At 42.0% G+C, this 16,536-nt stretch overlaps 1 protein-coding gene across 5 annotated transcripts in view; it reads right to left on the minus strand.

Annotated features, from left to right (window-relative positions):
• CR1L (complement C3b/C4b receptor 1 like) overlaps positions 1-16,536 on the minus strand; it is a 93,965-nt gene that overhangs the window by 75,048 nt on the left and 2,381 nt on the right. The window lies entirely within an intron of this gene.

Genomic DNA, 16,536 nt, shown 5'->3' on the forward strand with positions numbered 1-16,536 from the left:
TCCAGAAAATGAGAGTCCTGCAATAGGAACAAACTCAGTAAAGGTGTCAACAGATCACTCTGAAAAGAATAAAATAGGAGGGAGGAGCCAAGATGGCCGAATAGGAACAGCTCCAGTCTACAGCTCCCAGCCTGAGCGACGCAGAAGATGGGTGATTTCTGCATTTCCAACTGAGGTACCGGGTTCATCTCACTGGGGAGTGCAGGACAGTGGGTGCAGTGCACTGTGCGTGAGCCAAAGCAGGGCGAGGCATTGCCTCACCTGGGAAGCGCAAGGGGTCAGGGAATTCCCTTTCCTAGTCAAAGAAAGGGGTGACAGATGGCACCTGGAAAATCGGGTCACTCCCACCCTAATACTGTGCTTTTCCAATGGCTTAACAAACGGCACACCAGGAGATTATATCCCGCACATGGCTCGGAGGGTCCTACGCCCACGGAGTCTCGCTCATTGCTAGCACAGCAGTCTGAGATCAAACTACAAGGCAGCAGCGAGGCTGGGGGAGGGGCGCCCGCCATTGCTGAGGCTTGCTTAGGTAAACAAAGCAGCCGGGAAGCTTGAACTGGGTGGAGCCCATCACAGCTCAAGGAGGCCTGCCTGCCTCTGTAGGCTCCACCTCTGGGGGCAGGGCACAGACAAACAAAAGGTAGCAGAATCCTCTGCAGACTTAAATGTCCCTGTCTGACAGCTTTGAAGAGAGTAGTGGTTCTCCCAGCACGCAGCTTGAGATCTGAGAACGGGCAGACTACCTCCTCAAGTGGGTCCCTGACCCCCAAATAGCCTAACTGGGAGGCACCCCCCAATAGGGGCAGACTGACACCTCACACGGCAGGTACTCTGACACAAAATTTCCAAAGGAATGATCAGGAAGCAGCATTTGCAGTTCACCAATATCCGCTGTTCTGCAGCCATCGCTGCTGACATCCAGGCAAACAGGGTCTAGAGTGGACCTCCAGCAAACTCCAACAGACCTGCAGCTGAGGGTCCTGACCGTTAGAAGGAAAACTAACAAACAGAAAGAAAGGACATCCACACCAAAAACCCATCTGTATGTCACCATCATCAAAGACCAAAGGTAGATAAAACTACAAAGATGGGGAAAAAACAGAGCAGAAAAACTGGAAACTCTAAAAATCAGAGTGCCTCTCCCCCTCCAAAGGAACGCAGCTCCTCACCAGCAATGGAACAAAGCTGGACGGAGAATGACTTTGACGAGCTGAGAGAAGAAGGCTTCAGATGATCAAACTACTCTGAGCTAAAGGAGGAAGTTCGAACCCATGGCAAAGAAATTAAAAACCTTGAAAAAAAATTAGATGAATGTCTAACTAGAATAACCAATGCAGAGAAGTCCTTAAAGGACCTGATGGAGCTGAAAACCATGGCACGAGAACTACGTGACGAGTGCACAAGCCTCAGTAGCTGATTCAATCAACTGGAAGAAAGGGTATCAGAGATGGAAGATCAAATGAATGAAATGAAGTGAGAAGAGAAGTTTAGAGAAAAAAGAATAAAAAGAAATGAACAAAGCCTCCAAGAAATATGGGACTATATGGAAAGACCAAATCTACGTCTGATTGGTGTACCTGAAAGTGACGGGGAGAATGGAACCAAGTTGGAAAACACTCTGCAGGATATTATCCAGGAGAACTTCCCAATCTAGCAAGGCAGGCCAACATTCAAATTCAGGAAATACAGAGAACGCCACAAAGATACTCCTCGAGAAGAGCAACTCCAAGACACATAATTGTCAGATTCACCAAAGTTGAAATGAAGGAAAAAATGTTAAGGGCAGCCAGAGAGAAAGGTCAGGTTACCCACAAAGGGAAGCCCATCAGACTAACAGTGGATCTCTCGGCAGAAACCCTACAAGCCAGAAGAGAGTGAGGGCCAATATTCAACATTCTTAAAGAAAAGAATTTTCAACCCAGAATTGCATATCCAGCCAAACTAAGCTTCATAAGTGAAGGAGAAATAAAATCCTTTACAGACAAGCAAATGCTGAGAGATTTTTTCACCACCAGGCCTGCCCTAAAAGAGCTCCTGAAGGAAGCATTAAACATGGAAAGGAACAACCGGTACCAGCCACTGCAAAAACATGCCAAATTGTAAAGACCATCGAGGCTAGGAAGAAACTGCATCAACTAACGAGCAAAATAACCAGCTAACATCATAATGACAGGATCAAATTCACACATAACAATATTAACCTTAAATGTCAATGGGCTAAATGCTCCAATTAAAAGACACAGACTGGCAAATTGAATAAAGAGTCAAGACCCATCAGTGTGCTGTATTCAGGAAACCCATCTCATGTGCAGAGACACACATAGGCTCAAAATAAAAGGATGGAGGAAGATCTACCAAGCAAATGGAAAACAAAAAAAGGCAGGGGTTGCAATCCCAGTGTCTGATAAAACAGACATTAAACCAACAAAGATCAAAAGAGACAAAGAAGGCCATTACATAATGATAAAGGGATCAATTCAACAAGAAGAGCTAACTATCCTAAATATATATGCACCCAATACAGGAGCACCGAGATTCATAAAGCAAGTCCTGAGTGACCTACAAAGAGACTTAGACTCCCCCAGAATAATAATGGGAGAGTTTAACACCCCACTGTCAACATTAGATGATCAATGAGACAGAAAGTTAACAAGGATATCCAGGAATTGAACTTAGCTGCACCAAGCAGACCTAATAGACATCTACAGAACTCTCCACCCCAAATCAACAGAATATACATTCTTTTCAGCACCACACTACACTTATTCCAAAATTGACCACATAGTTGGAAGTAAAGTGCTCCACAGCAAATGTAAAAGAACAGAAATTATAACAAACTGTCTCTCAGACCACAGTGCAATCAAACTAGAACTCAGGATTAAGAAACTCACTCAAAACAGCTCAACTACATGGAAACTGAACAACCTGCTCCTGAATGACTACTGGGTACATAACGAAATGAAAGAAGAAATAAAGATGTTCTTTGAAACCAACAAGAACAAAAACACAACATACCAGAATCTCTGGGACACATTTAAAGCAGTGTGTAGAGGGAAATTTATAGCACTAAATGCCCACAAAAGAAAGCAGGAAAGATCTAAAATTGACACCCTAACATCACAATTAAAAGAACTAGAGAAGCAAGAGCAAACACATTCAAAAGCTAGCAGAAGGCAAGAAATAACTAAGATCAGAGCAGAACTGAAGGAAATAGAGACATAAAAAATCCTTCAAAAAATCAATGTATCCAGGAGCTGGTTTTTTGAAAAGATCAACACAATAGATAGACCACTAGCAAGACTAATAAAGAAGAAAAGAGAGAAGAATCAAATAGACACAATAAAAAATGATAAAGGGGATATCACCACCTGCTATTCCTTTCTGTTTCTTTGTTTTCCTTCTAATAGACAGGTCCCTCAGCTGCAGGTTTGCTGGAGTTTGCTGGAGGTCCACTCCAGACCCTGTTTGCCTGGGTACCACCAGCGGAGGCTGCAGAACAGTCAATATTGCTGCCCGATCCTTCCTCTGGAAGCTTCATCCTAGAGGGGCACCCGCCTGTGTGAGGTGTCTGTCAGCCCCTATTGGGAGGTGTCTCCCAGTTAGGCTATACGGGGGTCAGGGACCCACTTGGGGAGGCAGTCTGTCCGTTATAGGAGCTCGAATGCTGTGCTGGGAGAACAACTGCTCTCTTCAGAGCTGTCAGGCCGGGACGTTTAAGTGTGCAGAAGCTGTCTGCTGCCTTTTGTTCAGATATGCCATGCACCCAGAGGTGGAATCTAGAGAGGCAGTAGGCCTTGCTGAGCTGCGGTGGGCTCCACCCAGTTCAGGCTTCCCCGGCGCTTTGTTTACACTGTGAGCATAGAACCGCCCAGTCAAGCCTTAGCAATGTCGGACGCTCCTCCCCCAGCCAAGTTCCAGCATCCCAGGTGGATCTCACACTGCTGCGCTAGCAGCGAGCAAGGCTCCGTGGGCGTGGGACCTCCCCAGCCAGGCACAGGAGGGAGTCTCCTGGTCTGCTGGTTGTGAAGACTGTGGGAAAAGCACAGTATTTGGGCAGGAGTGTACTGTTCTTCCAGGCAGTCACTCACAGCTTTCCCTGGCTAGGAAAGAGAAGTCCCCTGACCCTTTGTACTTCCTTGGTGAGGTGACACCCCGCTCTGCTTCAGCTTGCCCTCCATGGGCTGCATCCACTGTCCAACCAGTCCCAGTGAGATGAACCAGGTACTTCAGTTGGAAATGCAGAAATCCCCTGTCTTCTACGTTGATCTCACTGGGAGCTGTAGACCAGAGCTGTTCCTATTCAGCTATCTTGAAGCAACCTAAAATATATATCTTAAGACAATTTATTGCTCAAAACATACAAAACTTAATTCTAAAAAATTCAACTACCTAAATTTAAACAAGATTGCTGCAGCTATGGCTCACTGTCCTCCAGTAGACATGAAAAGGGATGAGGGATGCAGGGCTATGGGGATGTCAAGCCTGCCCCAAGGTCAGAAAGCCTTTGAGGAGAGCCCTAGCTCCCACTGAGAACAGCCTCTGGCTTGCCCTCTGCAGAGGGGAAGGAAGGGAATGGGCCGGGGGCTGCAGACCATGCAGGAAACAGCAGAGGAGCCAGCAAGGCTGGGCAGTGGGCTACAGGCTGGCCAGAGTTCCCCTGGCGGGATCCCATACTCCATGTCTGGCCAGCACTCTGGCACGTGTGGCTCAGGTCTCCATCAGGATCTCCACCATGTGCTCTTGCTTGCCCAGGTCAGACTGCAATTGTAGCTGGAGCTGGGAGGTGGGGCGGCTGCAGGGCCAAGCCTCCAAGTGTGTTGCAGGGGCCCAGCTTGGTGCATCCCATCATGTGGGTCAGCACTGTGTGTCCAGGTTGTCGTAAGAACTGACCACATCTGAGGCCAGCTCTTCCATGCAGTTGGGATTTTTAGTTTTCAGTATTTCAAATATCTCATCTAGCCACTTCTGAAAGCTTCCTCTATTTTCCCCCTGGCTGTCCATCTCCCAGATGCTGCTTTGCAGGGCTTCTGGTGCCAGTGCTGAGGTGACAGAGCAAAGGTCTGATACCTGGCCCCTTCGTGCAGCAGTCTCCAAAAGCAGGGGGCATGGTGCTCCCCCTCTGGCTCCTGTGTGGCGGGCACAGGGCACTGGCACAGGATCTCTGCAGAAACCAGGCAGTGGAGCCACACGCACCCCGCACTCTTGGGTGCTGCTGTTCACCACATCCCATCCTGGGCCATCTCCTCTTGGATCTGCCAGGCGTGTTGGTGATGAGGACCCTGCGGCAGTGGTTGGGCTCCACCAGCAAGTGGTAAAGCTGGAGCTTCTAAAAGGACAAGTCCAGGAGTGACTGCCCCTGCCGGCTGCAGGAGGGCAGGGTCTTCAAGCTGGCTGGGGTGCCGTGCTTGGCCACCACTTCTTTCATTCTCAGTATTGGTTAATTTGTGTCTTTTTTTTCTTTGTCAGTCTGGCTGTAGGTTTACACATTTTATTGATCTCCAAGTAGCAACTGTTGGTTTCATCGATTTTCTCTATTTTTTTTTTTCTCTTCTCAGTTTCATTGATTTTGGCTCTATCTTTATCATTTCCTTACATCTGCTAGTTTGGGATTTAATTTGCTCTTCTTTTTTAGTTTCTTAAGGTGGAAAATTAAATCATTGATTTGAGGCTTTTCTTTTTTTTCTAACGTAAGTATGTTATGCTATACATTCCCCTGTAAGCAATGCTTTAGCTGTATCCTACATGTTTGGATATTTTGATGTGTTGTGATTCAATTCAAAACACTTTCTAATTTCCCGGCTGACTACTATTTTTATGCATGGATTATTTAGGAGTGTCTTGTATACTTTTCATTTCTTTGGGGATTGGCCTTGTTGTTGATTCCTACTTTCATTCTGTTGTGATCAGATAATGTATTTTGAATGATTTTGATTTTTTGAGATTTGTGGAAAATTGTCTTATTGTCTAGAATATGGTCTACTTTGGAGAATGTTTCATGCATACTTGGGAAGTACATACTTTTAAATCACTGTTATTCTGTGATTTCTTTCTTTAAACAGGCAAGTCCCCTGTGGAGTCTTCATACTTTTGGTCACTCTGGTCTTTAAGAAAATTATTTTTTATCCAGAGTTTATCATTTTTATTGGTGAGAGCATTAGTCTGTTACAGTCTACCACTACCAAAGCCAGAACTCTTAGATTTCTTGTAATACAAGAACCACCTTTCTTATTTTTAAGCCAGTGTTTGTTGATTTATTATCTTTTTTGGTCTTTCAAACAAAAACTTCTAACTCATGCAGATACACAGTAGTTCACACTGTATGAAATGAAATGCCAAGAACATGTGGGGGTGAAAAATAGGGAACTCTAACTAGAACTATTTTTTGGCTTGAATTGACCTGTATTAAAATAAATTAGATCCAATTACACAGGAGGAGGAAGCACATACACCTGCTTTATTTGTAGATAAAACTATTTACAAAATATTTCCAGAGTACTTACAGATGAAGAAGGAAATAAATTGAAAGGTGACTTTTACACTCTGGAGTAGCATGATTCCATACTGAATTGTCACCACAATAAATCTCTCCAATAAGTGCTCTCTCCAATAAGTGAAAATGGATCTGGTCCAGGTGCAGGATCACAACTATCAGTTACTGCATTAAGATACTCAAATACTTCTACTTCACTAAAGGTGTGTTTTCCATTTTTTATTTTTGGAGGTCATGTGCACAAAATCTCTTAAAATTGAAGAAAAAGAGGAAAGAAATGTAAAAGATTAAGACAGCATTAGTAAAATTTCTGTGTCTTCAGTGAATTTGTCAGTATAGGGTTTCTACAAGCTGGTTGTGAATTCAATATGGATTTAAAAGAAGGTTTCTATGAGCAAATATATTATCCCAAATTCAAACCATTAATGTAGTAACTAACTTTCAGAACAAATCTCATTTCTTAAAGTGTAAATACCTATTGATATGGTTTGGATCTGTGTCCCCACCAAATCTCATGTCAAATTGTAGTCCACAATGTTGGAGGTGGGGCCTGGTGAGAGGTGTTTGAATCATGGGGGTGGATTTCTCATGAATGGTTTAGCACCATCCCCTTGGTGCTGTTCTAGTGATACTGAGTTCTTGGGAGATCTGGTTATTTAAAAGTGTGTAACACCTCCCGTCCTCCCCACCTTGCTCCTGCTCCTGCCATGTGAGACACCTTGCTCCCCCTTTGCCTTTCCCAATGGTTGTTGTTTCCTGAGGCCTCCCCAAACCCCCAGCAGATGCCAGCATCATGCTTCCTGTAGAGCTTGTAGAATCACGAGCCAATTAAACCTCTTTTCTTTATAAATTACCCAGTCTCTGGCATTTCTTTATAGCAATACGAAAACGGCCTAATACGCCTATATTTATTTGCAAGGCCATGCTAAGTTTTCTTCTAGTTATCACAAGAAATGCTGACAATTTAATGAGAAAATATGCTTAACTGAGCGCTAGCTGAGAAATCCTTTGCAATTTTTAAATATATCCATTTTCTAAATTGGTGGTTCACAATACCACCAAAATATTGTCTTTTTTCACTCTCATCCTTACAAGTGTATAGTGATTGATTGATTGATTGATTGATTGATTTTGAGACGGAATCTCGCTCTGTCTCCCAGGCTGGAGTGCAGTGGCGCGATCTCGGCTCGCTGCAAGCTCCGCCTCCCGGGTTCATGCCATTCTCCTGCCTCAGCCTCCAGAGTAGCTGGGACTACAGGCTCCTACCACCACGCCTGGCTAATTTTTTGTATTTTTAGTAGAGACGGGATTTCAGGGTATTAGACAGGATGGTCTGGATCTCCTGACCTCGCGATCCACCCGCGTCGGCCTCCCAAAGAGCTGGGATTACAGGCCTGAGCCACTGCGCCGGGCAGAAGTGTATAGTGATATTTTCCAAAGTCTACATATTGTGTGATTACACAACAGCCCAAATCCAAGTCTTCCTTTAAGTTAGGTGTTGAAGAGATGTGCAAAAAATGTGAACAATGCCACTATTCTCACTAATTTTATTTTGTTTTGGAAAATTGTTATTTTTCATTAAAAAATGTTATATATGTTAATTTGTATTGCATCTATTCTTACAAATTAATCAGGCCAGGTGGGGTGGCTCACATTTGTAATCCCAGCACTTTGGGAGGCCCACGGGGGCAGATTGCTTGAGCATGGGAGTTCAAGACCAGCCTGGACAACATGGCAAAACCACGTCTCTACAAAAGTTACAAAAAGCCAGGTATGGTGGCACATGCCTGTAGTCTCAGCTGCTCGGGAGGCTGAGGTTGAAGTGAGCTGAGATTGTGCCACTGTGCTCCAGCCTGGGAAACATACTGGTGCCCTCTCTTAGGAAAAACAAAAACAAAAACAAAAAGAATCAATAATTATTTAAAAAATCGCTCAGTTTGAATTCCAATATGATAAATACCAATAGATATAACCCACATAAAAGAAACCTCTTTGGGATCTTTGTTAATCTAAAATGTAAAAGGCGCCCTGAGGCAAAAAATCTTTGAGGACTACTGGTCTGAATTAAAAAAAAAAAAAAAAGAATTTACTTACTTTCACATATTGGGGGCTTACTGCTCCAAACTGCTACTGATCCTTTAAGTTCACAATATAGAATTTCTTTACCAATTAAGTAATAACTAAATGAGAAAAGAAAGGGTTACTGTTTTGTATAGCAATTAATAAGACACATAATAATGAAGGAACTTTTTATATGGTTTATTTTCTACGCTGCAGTAATTTGAGGGGGTGGTTTCTTAAACAACATACTATATAATGAAAATGCTAAATAAATCTGCAATTTAATCAAATAAACAGTTTCTCTATTTGAACTTATATTGGCCGAGAGCAAAAACATCTAAATAAATCTGCTGTGCCGTTCCACCCAGCCTCTTTGCTGCCTCCTGCAATCACATTACACATTCATTTCTGTGCGTTTTCTCACACGACTCTGCTCAGTAAGGACAAGACTGTAGAGAGAACAGGCCCTAGAGCTGGAATGCCTGGATTAGAGTCTCTGCTTCCCAACTTACTAGTTTCTTGAGCTTGGGTAAATCACTTAAAGTTCCTCTCACTCAGTTACCTAATTGATTAAAAGGGGATAACAGTACATAGCTCGTGGGGTTGTTTAGGGGATTAGATAAGTTAGCATTTGGCACATAGTGAGTGCTACATGAGTTTTAGCTCCTATTAATATTATTTAGAACAGAATGTCTTTCTAGGAGTAGCTCATTGAGTATAGGAATACTTTCATTGAGTATACCCCTATACTCAGTGAAATCTTCCCTGATTTAAATTCACAGGAATCTCTCTTCCTTCTGGACTCTTAGTGTAATTATCATGATTAATTCTATTATTTGGTATTTCTCATTTAGTATTTTGGTTTGATACCTCTCAGTATATATTGTTTCTCAATAAGGTTAGAACTTCTTTTAGGAGGGTGCATGTCTTAAACTTTTGGTATCCCTCACAGTGCCTAGCAAGCTCTATGTAACTATTAATTGAATACTCCAATATTTCTACTTGACCAAATTTTAAAAACTCTTAGTGAAACTGCCTTACATGGTCACAGTGCACTTTTCCTCCAAGACTCACTTTGTTTATATATTATAGTGTATTATTGCTATTGTTTGAATCTGGTTTGTCTCTACCAAAACTCTTATTGAAATTTAATTGCCAGTGTAACAGCAGTGAGAGGTGATGGGGCCTTTCAGAAATGATTAGGGCATTAAGAGGGATAATGCCTTTCTAGAGGGTCTTCATTAATTCTTCAGGGAGTGGATCTTCATTCTTGTAGGCTTGGATTCGTTACCACAAGAGCAGGTTGTTATAAAGCGAGAGCCCCTCCCTTGTGCTTTGTCTTTTTTGCAAGTGCTGAATTTCCCTTTCACTTTCCAGCATGTTCTGATGCAGCATGAAAGCCCTTGCCAGGTACTACTGCCATGCCCTTGAATTCCGCAGCCTCCAGAAATATGAGCCAAATAAATTTCTTTTCTTTATGAATTATCTAGTCTCACGTATTGTGTTATAGCAATAGAAAATCTATGAAAATTACATTTACTCTCTAAATGCACATTTCACTTAAATGTCCAGTATCCCCAATATCTATGACTTTAAAAGTCCTGCAGAACAAAGGCTATTACCGAGTGCTCAGTGCCTGTTCTTGAGATGCTTCACATTGTAGCAGTCTCAGAAATAAGGTTTTTCAACTGAGAGATTTTGTTCAACATGATGGTAAAGGCTAACCAGGTCACACTTTACAGAGTCATCTGGATACAAGCATATCTTTAGTTGGCAATTCTGTTTCTCATTTCTGTGAGCCCTACTTTAACTCTAAGAGTTTGCAGATTTAAATAGGGGACACTCAGTTGTGAAGGATGAATTCTCATGATTACTACATTCTTAATGCTTTCAACAGACTTATTGTCAGAAATAGCAGGTAGTTATGCTTTCCTTCAATATCAATTTCTATTTACTCTACGTCTTTGCTGTCTCCATAAAACATCCAAGAGTTGTTTGGCTAGAAGTATAACTTGTCACATAGAAAGCAAAATTAAATAAAGTTTATATGAATGCTTAAGAAGAGAAGCAAAACGAAAATAAAATTACTAACATTTTCCTTATTTCCTCTAAGGAGGAACTTACTTACCCCTCGTTACAAATAAAGTGTATCTGATAACCTAGCTCATAAGTCCCATTTGCAAGGACTGCTTGGCCATGTAAAGGATCACCTATACATGGACATGTTTTTCCTAAAAGAAAATAATTTTGAGATTTTTTCAATCCAGTTTCTAAACAGATCGGAATCAAGGTCAAAATTCTGCATTGCTGTTTTGAATGCCTGGGAATATTATTTTCTTTATCTACCTATTATAAGGGCAAATTTCAGTTTCATGTTCACCCAGGCAATCTATTGCCAAGAAAAAGATTTCTTGGAGATTTCAATTTCTCAAAGTCTGCAAAAATGCATTGCTATCTTAAACCTCATTTCACAAGAAAAAAAAATCATCATCTCCATAGTGGAATATGTACCCTAAAATGTGTGCAAATCTCTAGAGCAAGCAGAAAACAAAAAAGAGGCTAGTTTATTTACTATAACAGGGCTCATCTGAGACAGGTAGCCATGTGTGATTCCGATCACAAATAGTATGGGTGGCAAGAGGAGGTACATAGAAGTGTCCTTTTTTACACTTAGAATCTACTCGTTCCCCAATCTCATAGTAGGGTTTTGGTTTACCAATGAGCTCCATAGCTTCAAATGTTGGTGGCTCCTCACAGGCATCTAGGGATAAGAGAATAGGAACATGAAGATGAAGTACTGATATCACTTTCATCAGCCATGGACTGTGGTCTGGCAGCAGGTAGTACAGAAAAAATAGGAAGGCCCTTGGCAAGATTTTAAATGATTGTTCCATGCTTTTACCTGAGTGCTGGTAGTAGTGGAGGAAATGGGACTTGCATGTTTTAAGTAACATCCTATTAGCTTTTGGTTTGTTTGGGAATAAACATTCGACAATAAACTGAAGAGACAGCATTAATGTCTTTGGTCTTAAAATATATATGGATGCAACTTTCTCCACATTTTTCTAAATTCATTTCAAAAGTCACTTCTCCTCTAAGAAGTCATCTACAGTGTAGAGCACTCTGCTCAGATTGTTCTTCCATAGTTTAAAACACTAACTTATAACAGCTTGTCACTTCAGGCTGTCTTCTCTTAAAAGGCAAGTTCCTGGGGGTCAAGGACCGTGTTCTTCTTTTTCTACTACACTCTACCCATCTTGTGGGTGCTCAAGAAATGTAATGGTAAGAGGTGATTATTAAGTAAATGTAGTGGATTTCATAGATTAAAATAAATATGAACTCAAATATTCTAAAATATAAGACTTTATTTCATAGGTTTCAGATAAGTGAACTGAGCATCTGACAAGTGAATATACACTACTTAAATATAAAATATTTACTACTTTGGATAGACTTACATGAATTGTTTTTCCTTTCTTGAACATCAAACACAATTTGATCTTGCCTCACTGATCATTGCATCATGCATGCTCTCAGAAGCTCCCTGAGGTAGCTGTTGGATTGTTTATCCAGCATGTCCTATAATAAAGCTACTATATTGCTGTGGTTTTAGAATTTTTTGTTTCTGTTTTTTGTAGTTTTTTTTTCTCCCTATCATTTCTACTGCGGCAACTCATCTTCCTCAAATTATCTGTGGGCTTGTAAAATATGATGATGGAGACATCAAGTAAAAGCCTAAAGGGCCAACAGAATGCAAAGGCCTCTTCTATAGTGGAAGGACCAAAGTAGATAGATCTATTTTGATCTCCAAGGAGCATTTCTTTTCTTACTCCCTGGTCATGGTCCTGCCTCAGGTTGAGAGACTGGTCAAGAAAACTCTAACCAGGTGAAATCTCACTTTCATTTCATGTCATATTCTAAATTCTAAAATTCTCCATATATACACTGTCCAATATTTTCTTTATATATCATGTCCTGCAATGCACTTATTGGCAATACGTTTTCAGAGGACCGAATTTCTTCCTATGGAAAATTTCAAACTAAACATGCCTACCTCCAGAAAAACAGTATCTTGACTTATTTTTATAGATATTTTATATTATAATTAATATTAAGCTACAATACTATACTTCAACAGTAGGTGCCATTATATCATAAGATAGGTGCAGTCAGAAATTTCCCCAAAGTTCCAGGTGAGTTTTAGTAAAGTGAATTATCTACACTGGGCTGGGTGCAGTGGCTCACGTCTGTAATCCCAGCAGTTTGGGAGGCCGAGGCGGGCGGATCACGAGGTCAGGAGATAGAGACCATCCTGGCTAACACGGTGAAACCCCATCTCTACTAAAAATACAAAAAATTAGCCAGGTGTAGTGGCACATGCCTGTAGTCCCAGCTACTTGGGAGGCTGAGGCAGGAGAATTGCTTGAACCCAGGTGGCAGAGGTTGCAGTGAGCTGAGATTGCACCACTGCACTCCAGCCTGGGCAGCAGAGCGAGACTCTGTCTCAAAAAAAAAAAATCTACACTGGATCCACTGAACTGTTCAATTTCTGTACATTCACACCTGCTTGCAAAAAATTAACTAATGTACACGCATACCCACAGCCCTGCCCAGATTAGTATTACCAGAAATTCATGGTATTTGACTACAACTGAAATGGCAATGAAACCTGACCATCTTGCTCCTTCTCCCACTATCCAATCTATTTAAAACCTTTTTTGCTTCCACAAAACATAAACTCTGACATCTACATATTTCAATTTTATTTCTCACTTCCCACTCATTTCTACGTCTATGAAAATTACTTCAACTACTTTCTGAGTCATTAAAGGGCCTCCTCCTTGTTAAACTCCTCCTAACAGTCTCTTCCTTAATAGTTTGAATTACCCTCTTGATAACATGAGAGCTACTGATCACTCTGCCCTCACTCTCTTCTGCCTGAAGAGTTCTCACTCCTTGGCTTTTAGGAGAGCAAACCACTCTGGTTTTCAGCTTGTCCTCTGGCTCATACCAAGGTAATATCCCTGATGAGTCTGTAGGAGGACTTCCTGTGATTCCATTCTGCAGGTCCCCCTGGGAGAATATATACACTTCTGTGACTTCATTACCACTGATAACCAGCTGCCTCCTAGCTGGGTATCTCTCCATCCCAGATCTCTAGCTGGGGTGCCAAAACTACATATTCAATTGCCTCCCCACACAGCTCTACTTGGAATGTGTCACTCTATCTCAAACAACAAAGGGAGGCCCAAGAGCCACTTCTGACTCTACACACACATACACATACACACACACACACACCAAACAAGTTATGTTTCCACAACTGAAATGCCCATTTATTCTATGTAGTTGTATCCTTTACTTTTCATTCAAGCCACTATCATTTCTTATCTGGATTACCACGACATAACCAAATAGGTCTCCATACCTATCTTGCCACCTTTCATTCAATTCATTTTTCACATTACCAGAGCAGTATTTATATGACAGAGTAATCAAGGCTTTTCCAAGACAGATACCTTTCGATGGCTCTCCAATGACCTCAGGATAATGTCTAAGGCTTCCTAACATAGCTTACAGACTTTTAAATCCCATCACAATCAGAACCCAAGAATACATTCCAGTTAGGTGGCAGACCCAGGAGGCAGGCCAGTCAACTAGGTTCCCAGGCCACACTGCTGAACCACTACCCAACTGCTTCCCATTACTGCCATTCATCTGGAGCTCCCACATGCTGACACCGACAAACTCTATCTGCAATTAGGTCCTCAAGAAATTGCCTGCTACTGTGTCTGGGGAAATTAAAACAACCCTAGTTTGGAGTCACGCTGTGCTAAGTCAAACAAAAGGGCTCAAGCTGCCCTAAAAGGACAGGGAATAATATCAAAGTCTGAGTTTATGATGGTGATTGTTTATTCCTGACAAGCCTGTTGCTTTTCAGAATTGTTCACCCTGTGATTTATTCCTCTCCCTTCTTTCTTGTCTCCTTACCCTACTCTGCCACACTGAATAGCCTGGCAGTCCAGCAGTGTCACATCTTGGTGCCTTTGCTCACCTTGCTTCCTCTGCTCTGAATACCCTTCCTCCCTGGCTGGTAGCTACAACTCCTGCTCAACTCTTGTCTTCTTTAATCCACCCATCATCTCCTCCAGGAAGCATTTTCTGCCTCCCCCTGGGAAGCAGTGATCAGTCACCTTCCCCTGGACTCTCCCCTGCATGGATCTCTCAGGTAATTATCACGTGCTTTTGAGTTTAATAGTTAACATGGCCGACTCCATTCATCCATGTGGCCACAACACCCAGCACAATGTCCCTCATAGTAGCTATTCGAAAAAAATTTGGTACTCAAAGTCCACTGCTGTCAAACACAAAACAATGTGAAGAATATATTGTAATCAATTTCATATTGAAAATAATCATTCTACAGAACAATGGAGAAAGATTTAGCCATTTCTTGTGCGGCCTATCTCCTAGTCTTCTGGTATCCTGGCAGGTGACCAGATATGGACTGCTCTTTTTGCATTGTAGTATGCTGAGTGAGGAAACTAAGAAGCAATAAGAACTTATTGGTCTTGGCTTCTTTCATTGGAAATAAGGAAAACACCTGAAATAGGCAGAAGAGACCACACACAACAGGAGATCGGGGGTTTTGTCCAAAAAAGCAGCTCCTCTTCTGGAGGAATGAATGAGACTGGCCTGAAATTTGACACATGTTTCCTTCTGCTATCTCGAACCATTTGGCAACTACCTTTGAGAGGGCAAGTCTCCCATGCACAGCACCACCTGCTTACAAAACCTTATCTTTGTGAGAGTGAGTTGCTCCAAAAATTGAATGTTTATTTTAATTCATGTATTCTCTCTGCCTAGCATCGTGAGTTCTCATTTTTACTTTCTCTAGGTTTCATACCTGTCTTGATTTAACCCTATCAACCTCAAACTTAACCTTGTTTTTCCTTCTCTTCATTTTTAGTTTTGTTATCTTCCATGTTGCACCCTATTCATTTTATAATTCTATGTTCCTCTATTTCAAATTGCTTTCATTATCTTCTTCAACTTCTAGGTTTTTTTTTTTTCTGTGTGTGTGTGTGTGTGTGTGTGTGTGTGTGTGTTTGAGACGGGGTCTCACTCTGTCACCCAAGCTGGAGTGCAGTGGTATGATTAGGGCTCACTGCAGCCTTGACCACGGGGGCTCCAGTGATCCTCCCCCCTCACGCCCTTCAGCCTCCCAAGTAGCTGGGACCACAGGCGTGCAACATCACACCTGGCTAATTTTTTGTTTTTAATATTCTGTAGAGGTGGGCTCTCCTTATGATGCCCAGCCTGTATGTACTTCTAGTACTAAGCCTATTCTAAACATTAATCTTTAAAAAGAAAAAAAAGTCCTTTCGTTTTCTTCTTAACACCACTGCTCCCTAATCCCATCACCCTCCTTCAAAATGAACGTTTTAATGATCAGTGAGATGCAAGACTGAAGTACTGGAAGCCCTGCAGAGTCAACATAAACAGGGGAGACAGATCCTTTCTGGCCCTCAGCTGCTGCTGCCCTAGCTTTTTAGGTACAACAGAAAGACCATCCTGAGCATAGCTCTTTAAAGAACCTTCCTCCTGGAGGCAGGAGGGACTTTTTCCTAGGCTCTAAGCCCCAGCCAAATAGTATATTTAATTTTCTGATATTTAACAGATGTCTATATGGATACTGAGTTAGTGTTCATACAGAAGCAAACAAATGGGGCTTTTGGAACCACAAATGGGGGAAGACAGAAGATTCCTGCATTCTGATGGGGAGAGACAGAGAACAGAAAAGATCACTTTAAAAGGGTGATTACAAGAGGGACTTGAACTGGGTTGTATGTGTTCAACCTGAGTTGGGGGTTTCCAAGAAGGTCTCTGAAGCGGTAACATTCCAGCTGAGTTTGCAGAAGAAAGAGCCCATTTATGCAGCAGGTCATGGGGAGAATGTTCCAGGACTGAGGGAACAGCAA

This window comes from Pan paniscus, chromosome 1 (assembly GCF_029289425.2).
Source record: "Pan paniscus chromosome 1, NHGRI_mPanPan1-v2.0_pri, whole genome shotgun sequence".
Lineage (NCBI taxonomy): Eukaryota > Metazoa > Chordata > Mammalia > Primates > Hominidae > Pan > Pan paniscus.